This window comes from Pseudophryne corroboree (genome assembly GCF_028390025.1).
Source record: "Pseudophryne corroboree isolate aPseCor3 chromosome 3 unlocalized genomic scaffold, aPseCor3.hap2 SUPER_3_unloc_54, whole genome shotgun sequence".
Classification (NCBI taxonomy): Eukaryota; Metazoa; Chordata; class Amphibia; order Anura; family Myobatrachidae; genus Pseudophryne; species Pseudophryne corroboree.
In genome coordinates, this window is record NW_026967546.1 from 309,675 (window position 1) to 329,825 (window position 20,151).

The following is a 20,151-nucleotide window of genomic DNA, read 5'->3' on the forward strand; positions in this document are numbered from 1 at the left end:
GGCCTCTACAGCACCGAGGGTGTTCACCAAGGTCACGGCAGAGCTGATGCTCCTCCGCAAGCAGGGAGTGAACATAATTACATATCTGGATGATTTACTGATAAAAGCATCTTCCAGGGAGTGGTTATTGCAGAGTACTACTCTCTCAACTCATCTACTTCAGGATCATGGATGGATTCTGAACCTTCCAAAATCACATTTGGAGCCGACAATGAGACTTCCCTTCTTGGGGATGATACTCGACATGGAAGTTCAGAGGGTGTTTCTTCCATTGGAAAAAGCGTTGGTGATCCAGTTAATGGTCCGGGATGTCCTGAATCCAGCCTGGGTATCGGTTCATTAGTGCATTTGCCTTCTGGGGAAGATGGTAGCGTCCTATGAGTCACTGCAGTACGGAAGATTCCATGCAAGATTCTTCCAGCTGGATCTCCTGGACAAGTGGTCCAGATCAAATCTTCACATGCACCAGCAGATACGCCTGTCGCCAAAAGCCAGAATTTCTCTTCTCCGGTGGCTGCAGACTTCTCACCTGATCGAAGGCCGCAGGTTCGGGATTCAAAATTGGATTCTTCTATCCACAGATGCAAGTCTTAGAGGTTGGGGAGCAGTCACCCAGGGGGAAAACTTCTAAGGAAAGTGGTCAAGACAGGAAGCCATCCTTCCAATAAACATTCTGGAACTAAGGGTCGTATACAATGCCCTTCTACAAGCGGCACATCTTCTGCGAGATCAAGCCATTCAGGTTCAGTCAGACAATGTAACGGCGGTGTCCTACATAAACAGACAGGGCGGAAAGAAGAGCAGAGCTGCACTGTCAGAGGTAGCAAGAATTATTCTCTAGGGAAGACATGCATTGGCGTTGTCAGCAATCTTCATTCCGGGAGTGGACTACTGGGAAGCAGACTTTCTCAGCAGACACGATCTCCATCCAGGAGAGTGGGACTTCCACCCGGATGTCTTCGCGGAGGTAACAAGCAGGTGGGGAGTACCTCAGATAGACATGATGGCCTCTCGTCTCAACACGAAGCTCAATAAAGGTCCACATTTCAGCCTTGTCCATTTTCTTCCAGAAACAATTGGCTGTTCTCCCTTAGGCTCAGACATAAGGGGTTCTGCACATCCAACCGCCCTTTGTGTTTCCTACGACACCTTGGCATTTTAATGTGGTGTTACAGTTCCTGCAATCAGATTGGTTTCAGCCTTTACAGGAGGTAGACGTAAAGTTTCTTACGTGAAAGGCTGTCACACTGTTGGCCTTGGCATCAGCAAGATGTGTGTCAGAATTGGGGGCATTGTCGCACAAAAACCCCTACTTGGTTTTTATGAGGATAGAGCTGAGCTCAGAACGCGTCAGCAGTTTCTTCCTAAGGTCTTGCCTGCATTTCATATCAACCAACCTATTGTGGTGCCAGTGGCTACTGACACCTCTGCTTCTTCAAAGTCATTGGACGTTGTGAGAGCTTTGAAGATATATGTGAAGCGGACAGCTCGTCACAGGAAATCGGACGCGCTGTTTGTCCTTTATGATCCCAATAAGATTGGGTGTCCTGCTTCTAAGCAGACAATTGCTCACTGGATCAGGTTTACTATCCAGCATGCTTATTCCACGGCAGGATTGCCGGTTCCAAGATCTGTATAGGCCCACTCTACTCATTCAGTTCTTCGTTTCTTCCTGGGCAGCTGTCCTGGGTGTCTTGGCTCTACAGCTTTGCCGAGCAGCTACTTGGTCAGGTTCAAACACGTTTGCTAAGTTCTACAAGTTCGATACTTTGACCAAACGTTAGGTCCTCAGAGGCCAATCAGTTCTGCAGGACCCTCAGCATTCTCCCTCCCTTCCTCAAGGCACACTAACAGTCCTGGTTTTAGTGATATCCAGGCTTGAACACAGGTGACTTAATTAGCTCAGTTATTTTGATTTCTCTAACGTCCTAGAGGATGCTGGGGACTCCGTAAGGACCATAAGGAATAGACGGGCTCCGCAGGAGATAGGGCACTTTAAGAAAGACTTTGGATACTGGGTGTGCACTGGCTCCTTCCTCTATGCCCCTCCTCCAGTTTTACACTGTGCCCAGAGGAGAATGGGTGCACTGCAGGGAGCTCTCCTGAGCTTCCTGCTTAGAAAGCATTTTTGTTAGGATTTTTTCTCTTTTTCAGGGAGCACTGCTGGCAACAGGCTCCCTGCATCGAGGGACTGGGGAGAGAGGAGCAGACCTACTTAAATGATAGGCTCTGCTTCCTTGGCTACTGGACACCATTAGCTCCAGAGGGGGTGAACACAGGTTCGTCCTGGGCGTTCACTCCCAGAGCCGCGCCGCTGTTCTCTTTACAGAGCAGAAGAAACGAAGACAGAAGACGTCTCAGGCGGCAGAAGCCTTCGGTGCTTCACAGAGGTAACGCACAGCACTGCAGCTGTGCGTCATTGCTCCATACACCTCACACACTACGGTCACTGTAAGGGTGCAGGGCGCAGGGGGGGCGCCCTGGGCAGCAATATAACACCTCTCCTATGGCAAAAAGTATATATACATGTACAGGTGTGCACTGTACATATATATAAAAGAGCCCCCGCCTTTTTTTCATAAGTTTGAGCGGGACAGAAGCCTGCCGCCGAGGGGGCAGGGCTTCTCCCTCAGCACTCACCAGCGCCATTTTCTCTCCACAGCACCGCTGAGAGGAAGCTCCCCAGACTCTCCCCTGCTTTACACACGGTGAAAGGGGGTTTGAAAGTAGAGGGGGGGCACATTATTGGCATTTTATACATTTCACATCGCTACTGGGAAAAACATTCTGTGTTTGTCTCCAGGGGTATATTGCGCTGGGGTGTGTGCTGGCATACTCTCTCTGTCTCTCCAAAGGGCCTAAGGGGGAACCTCTCTTCAGAAAAGAGATTCCCTGTGTGTGTGAAGTGTGTCGGTACGTGTGTGTCGACATGTTTGATTTGGAAGGCTCATCTAAAGAGGAGGGGGAACGTATGATTGTTAGGTCACCGTCGGCAACGCCGACACCGGACTGGGTGGATATGTGGAATGTCTTGAATGCAAATGTAAATTTACTGCATAAAAGAGTAGACAAGGCTGAAGCTAGGGATCAGTCAGGTAGCCAGTCCATACCTGTCCCTGTGGCACCAGGTCCTTTGGGGTCTCAAAAACGCACAATATGCCAGATCACTGACACAGATACCGACACAGATACTGACTCTAGTGTCGACTATGAGGATGCAAAATTACAGCCAAAGGTGGCGAAAGGTATTCATTACATGATTATGGCCATTAAAGAGGTTTTGCATATCACTGAGTAACCCCCTGTCCCTGACACGAGGGTACACATGTATAAAGGGAAAAAGCCTGAAGTCACCTTTCCGTCCTCATTTGATCTAAGCGACTTGTGCGAAAAGGCTTGGGAATCTCCAGATAGGAGACTACAAGTTCCCAAAAGGATTCTCATTGCGTATCCCTTTCCACAAAAGGACAGGATACGATGGGAATCTTCGCCGAAGATAGACAAGGCGCTGACACGCTTATCCAAGAAGGTGGCACTGCCTTCTCAGGATACAGCTTCCCTCAAGGATCCTGCTGATCGTAAGCAGGAGGTTACCATGAAGCACATTTACACACATTCCGGTACTATCGTTAGACCGGCCATGGCATCGGCTTAGGTTTGTAGTGCTGTCGCAGCATGGACAGATTCCTTATCTACGGAACTTGACACCCTAGATTAGGATACCATTCTAATGACCCTAGAGCATATCAAAGATGCTGCTTTTTTTATGAGGGTTGCTCAAAGAGACATTTGTTTACTAAGCTCCAAAATAAATTCTATGTCTATTTCTGCTAGGTGACTCTTGTGGACCCGACAGTGGATGGGGGATGCCGATTCAAAGCGGCATATGGAGTCGTTGCCTTACAAGGGGGAGGAGTTGTTTGGAGAAGGCCTCTCTGACCTTGTCTCTACTGCTACGGCCGGTAAATCGAATTTCTTACCTTATGTCCCACCGCAGCATACTAAAAAGGCACCTGATTATCAAATGCAGTCCTTTCGTTCCCATAAAAGCAAGAAAAGGTACGGGGATTGTCCTTCCTTGCCAGCGGAAAAGGCAAGGGAAAAAAGCTGCATGCAGCTAGTTCCCAGGAGCAGAAGTCCTCCCCTACATCTGCAAAGTCCACCGCATGACGCTGGGGCTTCCCGGGGGGAGTCAGCTCAAGTGGGGGAACGTCTTCGATTTTTCAGCCAGGTCTGGGTTCACTCACAGGTGGATCCCTGGGCTATAGAGATTGTTTCTCAGGTATACGGGCTGGAATTCGAAGACGTGCCTCCTCGCCGGTTTTTCAAATCGGCTCTGCCAGCTTCCCCATCAGAGAGGGAGTTAGTGTTGACTGCAATTTAAAAATTGTATCTTCAACAGGTGATAGTCAAAGTTCCCCTTCTCCAGCAAGGAAAGGGGTATTACTCAACCCTGTTTGTGGTCCCGAAACCAGACGGTTGGGTCAGGCCCATTTTGAATCTAAAATCTCTGAACTTGTACTTGAAAAAGTTCAAGATGGAATCGCTCAGAGCGGTCATCGCCAGCCTGGAGGGGAGGGGGGAATTGGATGGTGTCCCTGGACATAAAGGATGCATACCTTCATGTTCCGATTTTCCCTCCTCACCAGGCGTTCCTGAGATTTGCAGTACAGGACTGTCATTACCAATTTCAGACGTTGCCATTTGGGCTTTCCACAGCCCCGAGAATTTTCACCAAGGTAATGGCGGAAATGATGGTGCTCCTGCGCAAGCAGGGGGTCACAATTATCCCATACTTGAACGATCTCCTCATAATGGCGAGATCTCGGGAGAAGTTGCTGGACAGCGTGTCGCTGTCGGTGAGAATGTTGCAAAGGCACGGCTGGATTCTCAATATACCGAAGTCCCAGCTAGTCCCTACAACGCGTCTGACCTTTCTGGGCCTGATTCTAGACACAGACCAGAAAAAGGGTTTTATTCCGACGGAAAAGGCTCAGGAGGTCATGGCCCTAGTCAGTAACCTATTAAAGGTTAAAAAAGGTTTCAGTGCATCACTGCACGCGTGTCCTGGGGAAGATGGTGGCATCGTACAAGGCCATCCCCTTCGGAGGGTTCCATGCGAGGACCTTTCAATGGGATTTACTGGACAAATGGTCCGGGTCCCATTTACAAATGTATCAAAGGATCACCCTGTCTTCCAGAGTATCTCTCCTGTGGTGGCTGCACAGTGCTCACCTCCTAGAAGGCCGCAAGTTCGGAATTCAGGACTGGATCCTGGTGACCACGGACGCAAGCCTCCGAGGTTGGGGAGCAGTCACACTGGGAAGAAATTTCCAAGGTCTCTGGTCAAATCTAGAGACTTGTCTCCACATCAACGTCCTGGAGTTGAGGGCCATATACAACGCCCTACGCCAAGCGGAGGCATTGCTTCGGAACAAACCGGTTCTGATTCAGTCGGACAATGTCACAGCAGTGGCTCATGTAAACCGCCAAGGCGGCACAAGGAGCAGAGTGGCCATGGCAGAAATGACCAGGATTCTTCGCTGGGCGGAAGGCCATGTAAGCGCCCTAGCAGCAGTATTCATCCCAGGGGTGGACAACTGGGAAGCGGACTTCCTCAGCAGACACGACCTGCATCCGGGAGAGTGGGGAGTTCATCCAGAAGTCTTCGCACAGATCGTTGGTCAGTGGGGACTGCCTCAGATAGACATGATGGCGTCCCATCTCAACAAAAAGCTAAAGCAGTATTGCGCCAGGTCAAGAGACCCTCAGGCGGTAGCAGTGGACGCTCTAGTGACACCTTGGGTGTTCAGGTCGGTCTATGTGTTTCCTCCTCTGCCTCTCATACACAAGGTGTTGAGAATAATAAGACTAAGCAGAGTCAGAACAATCCTCATTGTTCCAGATTGGCCACAAAGGAATTGGTGTCCGGATCTGCAAGAGTTGCTCACAGAAGATCCGTGGCCTCTTCCTCTAAGACAGGACCTTCTGCAGCAGGGGCACTGTCTGTTCCAAGACTTACCGCGGCTGCGTTTGACGGCATGACGGTTGAACGCCGGATCCTAGCGAAAAAAGGTATTCCGGAGGAGGTCATTCCTACACTAATAAAGGCTAGGAAGGATCTGACATTGAAATATTATCACCATATATGGCGAAAATATGTTTTTTGGTGTGAGGCCAGGGCTGCTCCTACGAGGACTTCCATTTGGGTCGTCTGCTTCACTTCCTGCAAACAGGAGTGGATTTGGGAGAAATTTCGACCTTGTCCATTTTATTTCAAAAAGAATTGGCTTCTCTTCCTGAAGTACAGACATTCGTGAAGGGGGTGTTGCATAATCAGCCTCCTTTTGTACCTCCAGTGGCGCCGTGGGATCTTTCTGTGGTATTTAGTTTCCTCAGGTCACCTTGGTTTGAGCTACTCAAAACAGTGGAGTTGAAATATCTCACTTGGAAAGTGGTCATGTTGTTGGCCTTGGCTTCGGCAATGCGTGTTTCGGAATTGGCAGCTTTATCACATAAAAGCCCCTGCCCTGGTTTTTCACGTGGATAGGGCAGAGTTGAGGACGTGTCCTCAGTTTCTGCCAAAAATGGTCTCATCTTTTCATATGAACCAACCTATTGTCGTGCCTGTGGCTACACGGGACTTGGAGGATTCCGAGTCCCTGGATGTAGTCAGGGCTTTGAAGATTTATATGACCAGAACGGCTAGGATCAGGAAGACTGAAGCTCTGTTTGTTCTGTATGCAGACAACAAAGTTGGCGCTCCTGTTTCAAAGCAGACTATTGCTCGCTGGATCTGTAACACGATTCAGCAGGCGCATTCTACGGCATGATTGCCATTGCCTAAATCGGTTAGGGCCCATTCCACTAGGAAGGTGGGCTCTTCTTGGGCGGCTGACCGAGGGATCTCGGCACTACAACTATGCCGAGCTGCTACTTGGTCGGGGTCAAACACCTTTGCAAAGTTCTATAAGTTTGATACCCTGGCTGAGAAGGACCTCCTGTTTGCTCAATCGTGCTGCAGAATCATCCGCACTCTCCTGCCCGTTTGGGAGCTTTGGTATAATCCCCATGGTTCTTACGGAGTCCCCAGCATCCTCTAGGACGTAAGAGAAAATTAGATTTTACTTACCGGTAATTCTATTTCTCGTAGTCCGTAAAGGATGCTGGGTGCCCGTCCCAAGTGCGGACTTCTTCTGCAAGACTTGTATATAGTTATTGCTTACATAAGGGTTATGTTATAGTTGCATCGGTCTTGCGCTGATGATATGTTGTTGTTCATGCTGTTAACTGGGTAGTTTATCACAGGTTATACAGTGTGATTGGTGTGGCTGGTATGAATCTTGCCCTTGGATTAACTAAAATCCTTTCCTCGTACTGTCCGTCGCCTCTGGGCACAGTTTCCCTAACTGAGGTCTGGAGGAGGGGCATAGAGGGAGGAGCCAGTGCACACCCAGAATCCAAAGTCTTCCTTAAAGTGCCCTATCTCCTGCGGAGCCCGTCTATTCCCCATGGTCCTTACGGAGTCCCCAGCATTCTCTACGGACTACGAGAAATAGATTTACCGGTAAGTAAAATCTTATTTTAACCATCTATGCTGAAGCCTGGATATCACTAAAACCTGCACTGTTGGTGTGCCTTGAGGGCCGCGGTTGGGAATGCCTGCTGTAGAGGATACTGGGCGCCCGCCCAGTGCTTTGTATTCCTGCATAGTTACGTGGTTACGTATTGGTTCAGCTGTTGCTGTTCATGTTTCATGATTTGTTGCCATGGTTTTCCTTTGGTCATGTGTGTTCTGGTTCAAATCTCACCACTGTCTGTGTGAATCCTGTTCTCGAAGTATGTCCGTCTCCTTGGGCACAGTTTCTAGACTGAGTCTGGTAAGAGGGGCATAGAGGGAGGAGCCAGCCCACACTATTAAACTCCTAAAGTGCCCATGGCTCCTAGTGGACCCATCTATACCCCATGGTACTAAATAGAACCCCAGTATCCTCTATGGACTACGAGAAAAGGATTTACTGGTACGTAATTAAAATCTTATTTTTATCCATGTTGAGCAGAGTAAAGTATTTCAGTTTAAAATATGGAGAAAAATCTGTGTATTAAAGATATGAAATAAAGTCGTTTAAAAACAAAAGATTTACGGTGAGTCATTATATGTGTCTGTGTATTATCTTATTTCCAGATAATTGTCGCTATGGTGACAGAAACAATTTCCTGTTACTGTGTCATTGTATTGTTACTTTTGTGTCCACATAATATCAGTGTTGCTGTGTATAAATATCCTGTCTGGTGTGTAAAGGTGGGTACACACGCTGCCATTGTGACTGTGCGATTTCCCTTGAACTGGCCGGAGCCCAGAACCACCAATAGTGACTGTATGTACTTGTGATTGTGGCTATGTGTGATTGTGACAGCTCATGTGAATAGTGGGTGACATTACAGGGGGGGGTCTCTTTCTGTGTAAATAAATAGTGGCAGACATTTTTATCAGTGCATTATGTGGAGTGGGGGCAGTGGCCTGGCAGGAAGCTGAAATTATATCATGTGACTTCCTCTGGTTTCCATATTCCGCAGCCCTTGGATGGGGGGAGCAGCCTCGGGCTTCACCCCTGGCCCTTGGGTGGCTGGAGGGGGGACCCCTTGATTGACGGGATCCCCACTCCTCCAGGGTACCCTGGCCAGGGGTAACTAGTTGGGGATTTTATGCCACGGCCGCAGGGACCGATATAAAAGTGTCCCCCGGCTGTGGCATTATCTTTCCAGCTAGTGGAGCCCGGCACTGGTCTTTTGTCCCCCATATTTTTTGCACCAGGACCGGACGCAGAGCCCGGTGCTCGTTGTAAAAATACTTGATTTTAACCAATTCCCACCCCTTCCCACTGAAAACGATGCTCTCTCTATTTTAATCAATTATTATTTAAAAAAATCTATAAATAATACTTGTGTCTTCTAATAGACAAACCAAGCACATAATCCCTTCTAATATAAATAGATATGCTATTAGCAATAAAAAAAACACACAAAAAAACATGTTTGTAAATTTTTTATTAGATTCCGCCAGCAAGTGAGGCGGAATGAAACTGACAAAATTACTGTCGAAAAGCACTGTTGTCGAATAGACATTCTTCAATTGAATATACTTTTGTCTAAAAGCCACATTTTTACCATTGCAGACATGTCGAATTTGACAACTGTCGAATTTCAAAAAGTTGAAACTGAAACGTCCGTTTTTTTGTCGAAAAGTACTGTATTGCATTGTCAATTTTTTTTTGTGTTAAAAATGCCCCGTTTTTCGACATTTGCGGCAATTCGACCGCATTTGCATATACCCCAATGTATTTTTTTTAAAATATATTACATTACAATGAGTCGCCGCTATTTTGTTAACACAGCTGTACAATGCAGAACAAATACAGTATGTGGTTCTCTAAAAACAAATACGACGGTGTGTATTATAGATAGATGATAACTAGTTGAACAATGCAGTGCATTTTTGTATTAAAAATATTTACAAATTGATTAAAATAATCATAATATAATAGATAATATAATCATAATATATCAAAATATAAGAGATATACCCTATTCAAACACAATCAGCAAAATAATATGTACAGCGTACAAAACACATCACAACACCCATAAAAAGAGATACACATTCAACCTCCCACTGTGCTACAATCCTCTAAAAACAATTACTGCTGTACGTATTACAGAGAACACCCGTAACTTGTAGAACAATAATATAAAGCACTTGATGACCACATTTATTAATAATATTAATAATAGCGAGGCGCACACATATGTATCATTTTAAATCCCATAGTATGACACAGATTTATCCAATCGTGAATACAAAAACTTAACACTGGTATTTTAGGGCATGGTTTATCTGTTCCATTCCAGTCCAGATAAACAGACATAATGGGGGTAATTCTGAGATGATCGCAGCAGCAAGTTTGTTAGCAATTGGGCAAAACCATGTGCACTGCAGGTGGGGCAGATGTAACATGTGCAGAGAGAGTTAGATTTGGGTGGGTTATATTGTTTCTGTGCAGGGTAAATACAGGCTGCTTTATTTTTACACTGCAAATTAGATTGCAGATTGAACACACCCCACCCAAATCTAACTCTCTCTGCACATGTTAAATCTGCCTCCCCTGCAGTGCACATGGTTTTGCCCAACTGCTAACAAAAATTCTGCTGCGATCAACTTGGAATTACCCCCACTGTAAGAGAGGGCACTCGATCCATCACAGAAAAACGCTTACTTTTTATTCTCACCCATATTGGGCATTCAAGAAATGAACAAGTCACGGTGGCTCAGCATGGATTATCAAAAAACATCATACCCAACCAATGTGGCATCCATAATGCCTACACAGTACTTCCATAAATATACTTTAGGACAAAGAGGGTTCAGAAGGTAACTTCTCAGTCCGTCGACCTCGGTCACCGAATGACCGTTGAAGACAATTGCATCATGTCATTGCCCCTGCTTAGTGTGGAGCCATCTGTGAGTGAACAACCACAACACATCATCTAAATACCCATACAAATCACAATTACTTACAGGTGAATCGGCTGTCCGCCCCGCTCCCCCCAGCGTGCGTTCCACCCCTCTGCACATGCCTCACCATCCAGGTAGTGCACTCTAGTTCAGCATATCTCATCCGCGTTCCACCGGGCTCTCTACTTCCTGGTTTTGCATCTCAGATGCCGCTACGTCACTTCCCGTGATGAGCACTGGGCACACCCAGACCAGTAGTTTATCCAAATCATCTCCATGGATACAGGGCGCCGTGAGCGTCAGACTACTGCCCGCACATTACTGCCCCGACTTCCATCATGTATTATAGCAGCAATATAATATGCCCACGTGGAATATATATAAACTAATTATTTTTCAATTATTGGTATTCACATTGAGGATCCATCTCGGAGTGTTATTCACCACAATCTAGTGCAGCACATTCAAGGGACACAACAACAACAACAATGGGGTTGCTGAGGACCACCCATGCCAGTATCAACTGAAGTTGTATTGCCTCAAGTTAATATCCAATATCAAAGTACATAAATATAAAAAAGTGCAAGTTGTAGTCATTACCAATTGATTGGTCTGGCGCTGATTATGATTATTAATACTAGGATTTTTATTAGATCTGAAGTAGTGAACTAATTCCTGAACTAGTTGGGCTTTAAGCATGGGATTAAGGAGGACCTTATCATTTAAGCGCCACGAGGGCTGGCGAGCGGAAACTAGAGGCTCAGTAACATCCACTGTAATTGGGCCATGGTCAGACCAAGTGCTGGGGTGTATGGAGGTATCCAGTATGCATTGGGCTAGTTCGGTACTCAAAAAGATCAAGTCTAGCCTAGTATATATGTCATATATAGGTGTAATCTCTGGCAGTGGGTTCCTTCACTCTCCAAGCGTCAGAAGAGCAATTGCTCTTCACCAGGCTTAATAAATCTGCCTCTGAGTGTGCCTGTAGCTGCTGTGTGGTCTCCATTTCGTGTATCCCACCTCTTGCTATCACTATATTCTGTACCCTGGGGGGCTAGGTGCGTCAGGGTCCATTCGTTATATAGTGCTACACAGCAAATATGATTTCTGGTATTTATTCTGTGTTTTCAGTCACCTCATATACTTAAATCCTCTGTTGTGCTCGTATTTACTAACGCATAACTCAGGGGGTTATTTGCTGGTATTATATTTGTCTGGCTATATTGTACTGTTACGTCCTAGGGCTACATTTATAATAATGTCTGCCACAGAGGATGGGAAATCCACGGACACTCCTGCATCATGCAGCGCTAGAGCCATGTATTTACCTGAGGGGGAATTTTTAATTGATGGTTCAGGCACTTGGTGCCATACGCCCTCCAGTCAACCCGCAACTGTTGTGGCCAATCAGGAACCACCGTGGGCAGCATTCTCAAGTATGCTGAATACACTAATGGCACGTCTTGCGCCCCCTGTTGGACCTCCTATGTCATTGCAGCCACATATTGTCCCTGTAGTTCAGATACCCTGTCTACCCAATTGCAACAATTAAATCAATCTCTGGTTAGACAAAAGCCTGCTCCACGCCCTACAGGGGCCACCTAAGCGGGCAAATTCCTCCTCACAATCCACAAATATTTCAGATAATTCTGATGAAGACGGGTAATGTACGGATCTATCAGACACCGATACAGTTGCTTCTGACGAGGATTCTACAACTCAGATTGATGTTTCTGACCTAGTGGAGGCTATCAAGCTGATTTCCCAAATAGATGATGAGATTGAGCCCACTACTGTGTCTAAGAAACCTGATAAGTTCAAACATCAGAAGGTTGCTAAAGTAGTCTTACCACATTCTGACCATTTAATTGAAATACGTCAGGAACCCTGGTCATCTCCAGGTAAGAAATGTTCCCTGTCCAAGAATATGCTAGCTCGTTATCCTATCCCTGCAGAGTTGAGTAAAAAGTGGGAAACTCCACCGCTGGTGGACTCTCATGTTGCCCGTCTTGTGGTATCATCTACTCTGCCGGTCACCACCATCACCGCACTAAAGGAACAGATGGATAAGCGTGTGGAGTGTTACCTGAAATCTATTTACACTCTTACTGGTGCTGTACATAGACCCACTATAGCAGCCTCCTGGGCCGCAAAAGGAATTGAAGCATGGGTTCAAGCAATTGAGGAGGAGCTACCTCAGGATATATCTGACACTGCCAGACAATACCTGTATTATATCACCACAGCCTCACACTATGTACAGGAGGTGGCCTCTGAGGCAGGTGTAATGGCCGCCACAGCGTATACTACGGCTATATTGGCTCACTGAATTTTGTGGTTAAGGTACTGGAAGGTGGACCTGCATTCCAAAAAGACTTTGGAGGTTCTCCCTTTTAAGGGAGGCATCCTATTTGGGGAGGATCTAAACAAGATTGTCACTGACTTGGTGTCTGCTAAGACTGCATGTCTCCCAAGTACTAATCCTTCTGCTCTGAAGGCAAAGAGTACCATTTTTCGCTCCTTTTGACTTACAGGGAAAGTGAAGGGTCAGACGTACATGAGGCAGGCTTGTGCTTCCAAGAGCACTAAGCCCAAACCTAAACAATCCTGGGCCACCCGTCAGCCTGCTTACAAGCAAGATAAGCCTGCTGCATGACGGGACGGGCCTCCCCCTGGGGGACCCCAGGGTGGGAGGACGACTTCTGCAGTTCACCCAGGTCTGGTTAAAGACCACTTTGGACTCCTGGGTGTGGGAAGCTGTCTCTGATGGGTAAGCAATCTCTTTCCGGAGACGTTCCCCTCACCAGTTCTGCTCAACGGTTATCCCTTCGGATCCGCTGAAAGCGCAAGCTCTACACTTGGTTGTGCAATCCCTCCTGGATACAGGAGTGGTAGTACGGTTACCTCTGCCACAGAGAGGCAAGGGATACTATTAGACCCTGTTTCTCGTTCCAAAGCCAAATGGGTCCTTCCAGCCTATACTCAACCTCAAATCTTTGAACAAATGTGTGAGAGTATCCAAATTCCGGATGGAAATGTTGTGCTCTGTTATACTGGCCATGGAACCCAAAGACTATATGGTATCCCTGGACATACAGGATGCTTATCTGCACATACCTATTGCCATATTACATCAGCAATATCTGCAGTTTGCTATTGGCAACCTACATTACCAATTCCAGGCTCTGCCGTTTGGACTGATCACGGCTTCTTGGATCTTCACCAAGGTAATGGCCATGATGACGGCTCATCTCCGCCATCAGGGAGTCAGGATCCTACCGTATCTGGACAATTAACTGATCCTGGTGAACTCCCAAAATGTTCTCCTCAGTCATCTGGAACTGACGGTCCAATTCCTACAAGCCCATGGTTGGCTCATCAACTGGAAAAAGTCCTCTCTGGTCCCTGCTTGGAGCATGGTGCACCTGGGAGATCAACTGCACACACACAGAGATTGTTTCTGTCTCCAGAGAAAGTCCTGAAACTCCAGGACAAAATCAGATACTTCCTCTCTCACCCAGGAGTGTCGATACACTCGGCGATATAAGTACTAGGCCTCATGGTGTCGGCTTTCGACATGGTGGAGTACGCTCAATTTCATTCACGCCCTCTACAGAGGTTAAGCCTCTCCAAGTGGTATGGCCAGCCTCACGGGTCAGGTCTCACATGATCTCCTTGACTCCGGAGGTCAGTCTGTCACTGAGCTGGTGGTTACAGGACCGACAGCTGAGCTGGGCCCGCCTTTTCTGGATCTCCAACTGGGTCCTGCTGATAATGGATGCCAGTCTGAGAGGTTGGGGCACTGTGTTGGAGCAACACTCTCTCCAGAGTCAGTGGACCAAGGAGGAATCTCTCCTCCCCATAAACATTCTAGAATTAAGGGTAGTGCGTTAACACTTGCCCTGCCTCTGGTACAGAACAGGCCTGTTCAGGTACAGTTGGACAACGCCACCATGGTGGCATACAGAAATCATTAAGTTGGTACTCGAAGCCGCATGGCAATGCTGGAAGTATCAAAAATCCTCCACTGGGCGGAACGCCATCATCCAGCAATATCAGCAGTGTTCATTCCCAGAGTCCTCAACAGGGAAGCGGATTTCCTCAGTTGTCAGGATGTTCATGCTGGAGAGTGGAGTCTTCATCCAGAGGTCTTTCAACTCCTAGTAGACAAGTGGGGCCTACAAGATGTGGACCTGATGGCGTCTTGACACAATCACAAGGTTTCGGTCTTCAGATCAAGGGATCCTCAAGCAGCGCTTGTGGACGCACTGGCAATTCCATGGAACTTTCAGCTGCCATACGTGTTCCCTCCAGTGTCACTCCTGCCCAGGGTACTATGGAAGTTCAAGCAAGAAAATAGGATTTTAATTACCTACCGGTAAATCCTTTTCTCGCAGTCCGTAGAGGTTGCTGGGGTCCACATTAGTACCATAGGGTAAAGACGGGTCCACTAGGAGCCACTGGCACTTTAACAATTTAATAGTGGCTCCTCCCTTTATTTCCCTCCTACCAGACTCAGGCTAGAAACTGTGCCCAAGGAGACGGACAACTTCGAGGCTATTACACAGATAGTGGCGAGATTCACACCAGCTCACACAAACAAGGCAAATCCAAGCTAACTAGCCTGAAAACTCAGCAACAGCTTAAATATTACTGAACCCAGTAAAAAAAATGCAGTACTTAACTAGTAACAAAGCAGTACTGAACCAAGTAACCCCTGCAGGATAACGAAGCGCTGGGTGGGCGCCCAGCATCCTCTTCGGACTACTAGAAAAGGATTTACCGGTAGGTAATTAAAATCCTATTTTCTCTTACGTCCTAGAGGATGCTCGGGTCCACATTAGTACCATGGGAATGTACCAAAGCTCCCAGAATGGGAGGGAGAGCGCGAAGGCTCCAGCAGAACTGATTGACCAAACTTGAGGTCCTCAGAGGCCAAAGTATTGATCTTGTAGAACTTAGCAAATGTGTTTGACCCCGACCAAGTAGCAGCACGGCAAAGCTGCAAAGCCATGACACCCCGGGCAGCCGCCCAGGAAGAACCCACGTTATGAGTAGAGTGGGCCTTAACAGATTTTGGGAACGGCAATCCTGCCGTAGAATATGCATGCGAGATAGTGAACCTAATCCAGCGAGAAATCGTCTGCTTAGAAGCAGGACACCTAATTTTCTTGGGATCATAAAGGACAAACAGAGAGTCCGATTTTCTGTGACGAGCAGTCCTCTTCACATAGATCTTCAAAGCCTGCACAACATCCAAGGACTTTGAAGCAATTGAGGAGTCCGTAGCCAGTGGCACCACAATAGGTTGTTTGATATGAAAAGCCGACACAACATTAGGAAGGGACTGTTGACGCGTCCTGAGCTCCACTCTATCTTCATGGAAGATTAAGTAGGGGCTTTTACAGGACAAAGCCCCCAATTCTGACACACTACGCGCAGAAGCCAAGGCCAACAATGTGACAGCCTTCCACTTGAGAAACTTGACCTCAGCCTCCTATAAAGGGTCAAACCAATCCGATTGCAGGAAATGCAACACCACGTCAAGATCCCAGGGTGCCATTGGTACCACAAAGGGAGGCTGGATATGCAGAACCCCTTTCAAAAAGGTCTGAACCTCAGGAAGGGCAGCCAATTTTTTTCTGGAAGAAAATGGATAAAGTCGAAATCTGGACCTTTATGGATCCCAACCGCAGGCCCATATCCACACCTGCTTGCAGGAAGAGGAGAAACCATCCAAGTTGAAACTCCACCGCAGGAAATTTCTTGTATTCACACCAAGACACATACCTTTTACAAATTCGATGGTAATGTTTAGACGTTACTCCTTTCCTAGCCTGTATCAGGGTAGGAATAACCTCGTTCGGAATACCCTTCCGAGCTAAAATCTGCCGCTCAACCTGCATGCCGTCAAACGTAGCCGTGGTAAGTCTTGATAAGTGAACGGCCTCTGTTGCAGAAGATCCTCCCGAAGAGGACTTTTTCAGTAGTAGATCCAGCAGATCCGCGTAACAAGCCCTCCTTTTCCAGTCCGGAGCAATGAGGATCGCCTGAACTCTTGTTCTTCTTACAAGCTTTAGAATTCTTGGAATGAGTGGAAGTGGAGGGAACACATACGCTGTCTTGAACACCCACGGCGTTACCAGGGCATCCACCGCCACTGCCTGTGGGTCTCTCGAACTGGAACAGTACCTCCGAAGTTTCTTGTTGAGACGCGAGGCCATCATATCTATTTAAAGCACACCACAACGACTGGTCAGCTCTGTGAACACCTCCGGATGGAGGCCCCCTACACCTGGATGGAGATCGTGCCTGCTGAGGAAGTCTGCTTCTCAGTTGTCCACTCCCAGAATGAAGATCGCTGACAGCGCCAGTGCGTGCCTTTCTGCCCAGAGGAAGATTCTTGTCACCTCTGACATTGCAGCTCTGCTCTTCGTTCCGCCCTGTTGGTTTATGTAGGCCACTGTCATTTACATTGTCCGACTGTACCTGAATGGCCTGATCTTGCAGAAGTGGTGCTGCTTGTAAAAGACCATTGTACACTGCTCTTAGTTCTAGGATGTTTATTGGAAGAAGGGATTCCTGACTTGACCACCTTCCTTGGAAGGTTTCCCCTTGGGTGACTGCGCCCCAACCCCTGAGACTTGTATCCATGGTTAGAAGGATCCAGTTCTGAACCTCAAACCTGCGGCCCTCCAGAAGGTGAGGCAGTTGCAGACACCAGAGGAGTGAAATCCTTGCTTTCGGCGAAAGACGTATCCTCTGGTGCATGGTTAGGTGAGATCCCGACCACTTGTCTAGGAAATCCAGTTGGAATGACCGAGCATGAAATCTTCCATACTGTAGAGCCTCGTAAGAGGCAACTATCTTCCCCAGAACGTGCATGCACTAATAAACTGATACCCTGGCAGGCTTCATGACATCCCAGACCATTGACTGTATCACCAACGCTTTCTCCACTGGTAGAAACACCATTTGCACTTCCGTGTCGAGGATCATCCCCAGGAAAGACAATCTCCTTGTCAGCTCCAAATGTGACTTTGGAAGGTTCAGGATCCAACCGTGTTCCCTGAGCAAATGAGTCGTGAGAGTAATGGACTGTAACAACTTCTCCCTGGACGATGCCTTTATCAACAGATCATCCAGATATGAAATTATGTTCACTCCCTGTCTGCGGAGAACCATCTTCTCTGCTATCACCTTGGTGAAGACCCTCGGTGCTATGAAGAAATGGTTTCTTCATAGAAGGCGGAGCTGAGCGAAGAAAAGGGGACTTACCCACGGTTGCCGTGGAAATCCATGCATCCAACACTTCCACAAATAGAGCCTGACCTGTGTAGGGTAGGTTCTCCACACTTCTCCTGGATTCCGCGTCGGCAGACCATTGGCGTAGCCAGAGCACCCCGCGAGCTGAGACAGACATGGAAGATAACCTTGCATTCAGCGTACCCAGATCCTTCATGGATTCCACCATGAACCCCGCAGAATCCTGTATGTTGCGTAAAAACAGTTCACTTCTATCCATTGTATCTAAGCCCTCTAGTACCATGCCTGAACACCTTACTATAGCTTTAGAGATCCATGCACAGGCAATAGTAGGCATTAATGCCCCCTGAAGCAGTGTATATGGATTTGAGCATAGTGTCAATCTTATGATCAGCCGGTTCTTTCAATGCAGTAGAACCCGGGACAGGTAAAACCAACTTTTTTGACAGTCTGGAAACAGAGGCGTCAACTTTGGGTGGGGTCTCCAAACTTTTCCTATCCTCTTCAGGGAAGGGAAAAGCAACCAGTACCCTTTTGGGGATCTGGAATTTCTTCTCCGGGTTTTCCCAGGATTTAACTTTGGACACAGGGAAGTTGTAATGGCCTCAATCATCAGCTGCACCCCCTTTGCAAGGGATGCCGCCCCCCTCAGCACATCCCATCACTGTCTGCTGTGTCAGAGTCGGTATCTGTGTCATCTTGCATAATCTGGGCAAGCGCACGTTTCTTTGGGTATACGCTAGGGAATTTAGAAGGGATGTAAATGGAACCGGACCAAACTGCCATAGACTCCTTTAGTTTCAGTCTCAGTATGGTCTTCCCTTGTAGAGATCTGAGAGATCATTCCCTTAATAGAAATCAGCCATTCTGGCTCAGAAACAGGAATCTGAGACAATACATTATATTCCTGGGTACATGGAATGGACTCCTCTGTAGAAGCATCCTCTGCAGCATAAGATATGCCGGACATGGGTCAGTGAGCAAGCATACACCCACACTCACACAGTAAAAATGTCAGACACAGTTCCCCCCCAAAATCGTTCAGAGAAGCACAGAGGTTGGAGCCAGCGCTTATTTAGGCAGTATATCCCACCTGGCGCTGACTGTGTACCCTTAATAGACTACACAGCAAGACACAGCCCCCCCCCCCCTTCTGCAACCCCTTGGTACCGCACAGGATAGCTGGAGTCGTGTGGAGGGACTGTCAGCGTCTCTGGAGCTGCATCTGCAGGGAGAAAAATGGCGCTTAACGCTGCTGGGTCCACTCTGAGGAGAAGCTCCGTCCCCTGGAAATGATGCCTCTTCCCGCACTTTCAAAGTATTATACTGGCCTGAGGATTCTGCTAGCAGCGTTACCGAGGTCCCTGATAGCCTTGATGACCAGTGAGGGTATCTGCGCTGGCTCAGGGCACCCCTCAGTGCCACACTGTGTACCGCTGAGCTCTCCGGAGTGGTTAGTACTGCGCTCCTACGCTGTAGCCGCCATTCACATCAGCTCCCCTCCTGTCCAGGGAGCTGGTGACTCACTCGCCACTGGAAACTTCTGGCTCCATTAGGGGGTGGCGGCATGCTGCGGGAGTGAGCGGTTGTCTCGGGCGGCTAACGATCATCACCCTTAGGACCTCAGTGTCCTGTCAATAGAGATAGTGGCCATTAACCTCTCAGGGTTGGACACTACTGCCCCCCTAAGTCCCACGAAGCAGGGAGGCTGTTGCCAGCAGCCTCCCTGTGCCTAACTCTAAGAAGAAAAAAACTAGAAAAATTCCTATGGAGCTCCCCTAGCTGTGACCGGCTCATCCGGGCACATTTTCTAAACTGAGTCTGGTAGGAGAGGCATAGAGGGAGGAGCCAGCCTACACTATTAAACTCTTAAAGTGCCAGTGGCTCCTAGTGGACCTGTCTATACCCCATGGTACTAATATGGACCCCAGCATCCTCTAGGATGTAAGAGAAAGTAAGATTTTAATACCTACCGGTAAATCCTTTTCTCGTAGTCCATGAGGGATATTGGGGACAGGCAACAACAAGCCAGGTGCAGGACGCAAGCTCCCGGGGAAGTCTGGAACAAGACCAACCGAGGACGCAGGCATGGCAGACAGAGCGGAGTCAGCCCGGAGCCCCTGTGTTCATCCTGAACAATGTCTGAGTCCCACCATCTGAGACGAACGGCCACAACGGTAGCGCTCAAGACTACACAGACTTGTAGCCATTGTAGAGATACGGGATGCCGGTCTCTACCACCGATAGTGATCATTGGATATCTCATTCATCTCCGTATTAGATGCTGAGTGCACGGAACTTTCACATGTACTGAATGATTTTGCACCACGGTACTTTATATATTTGATTCATACAATAGTGATTTCTGCATT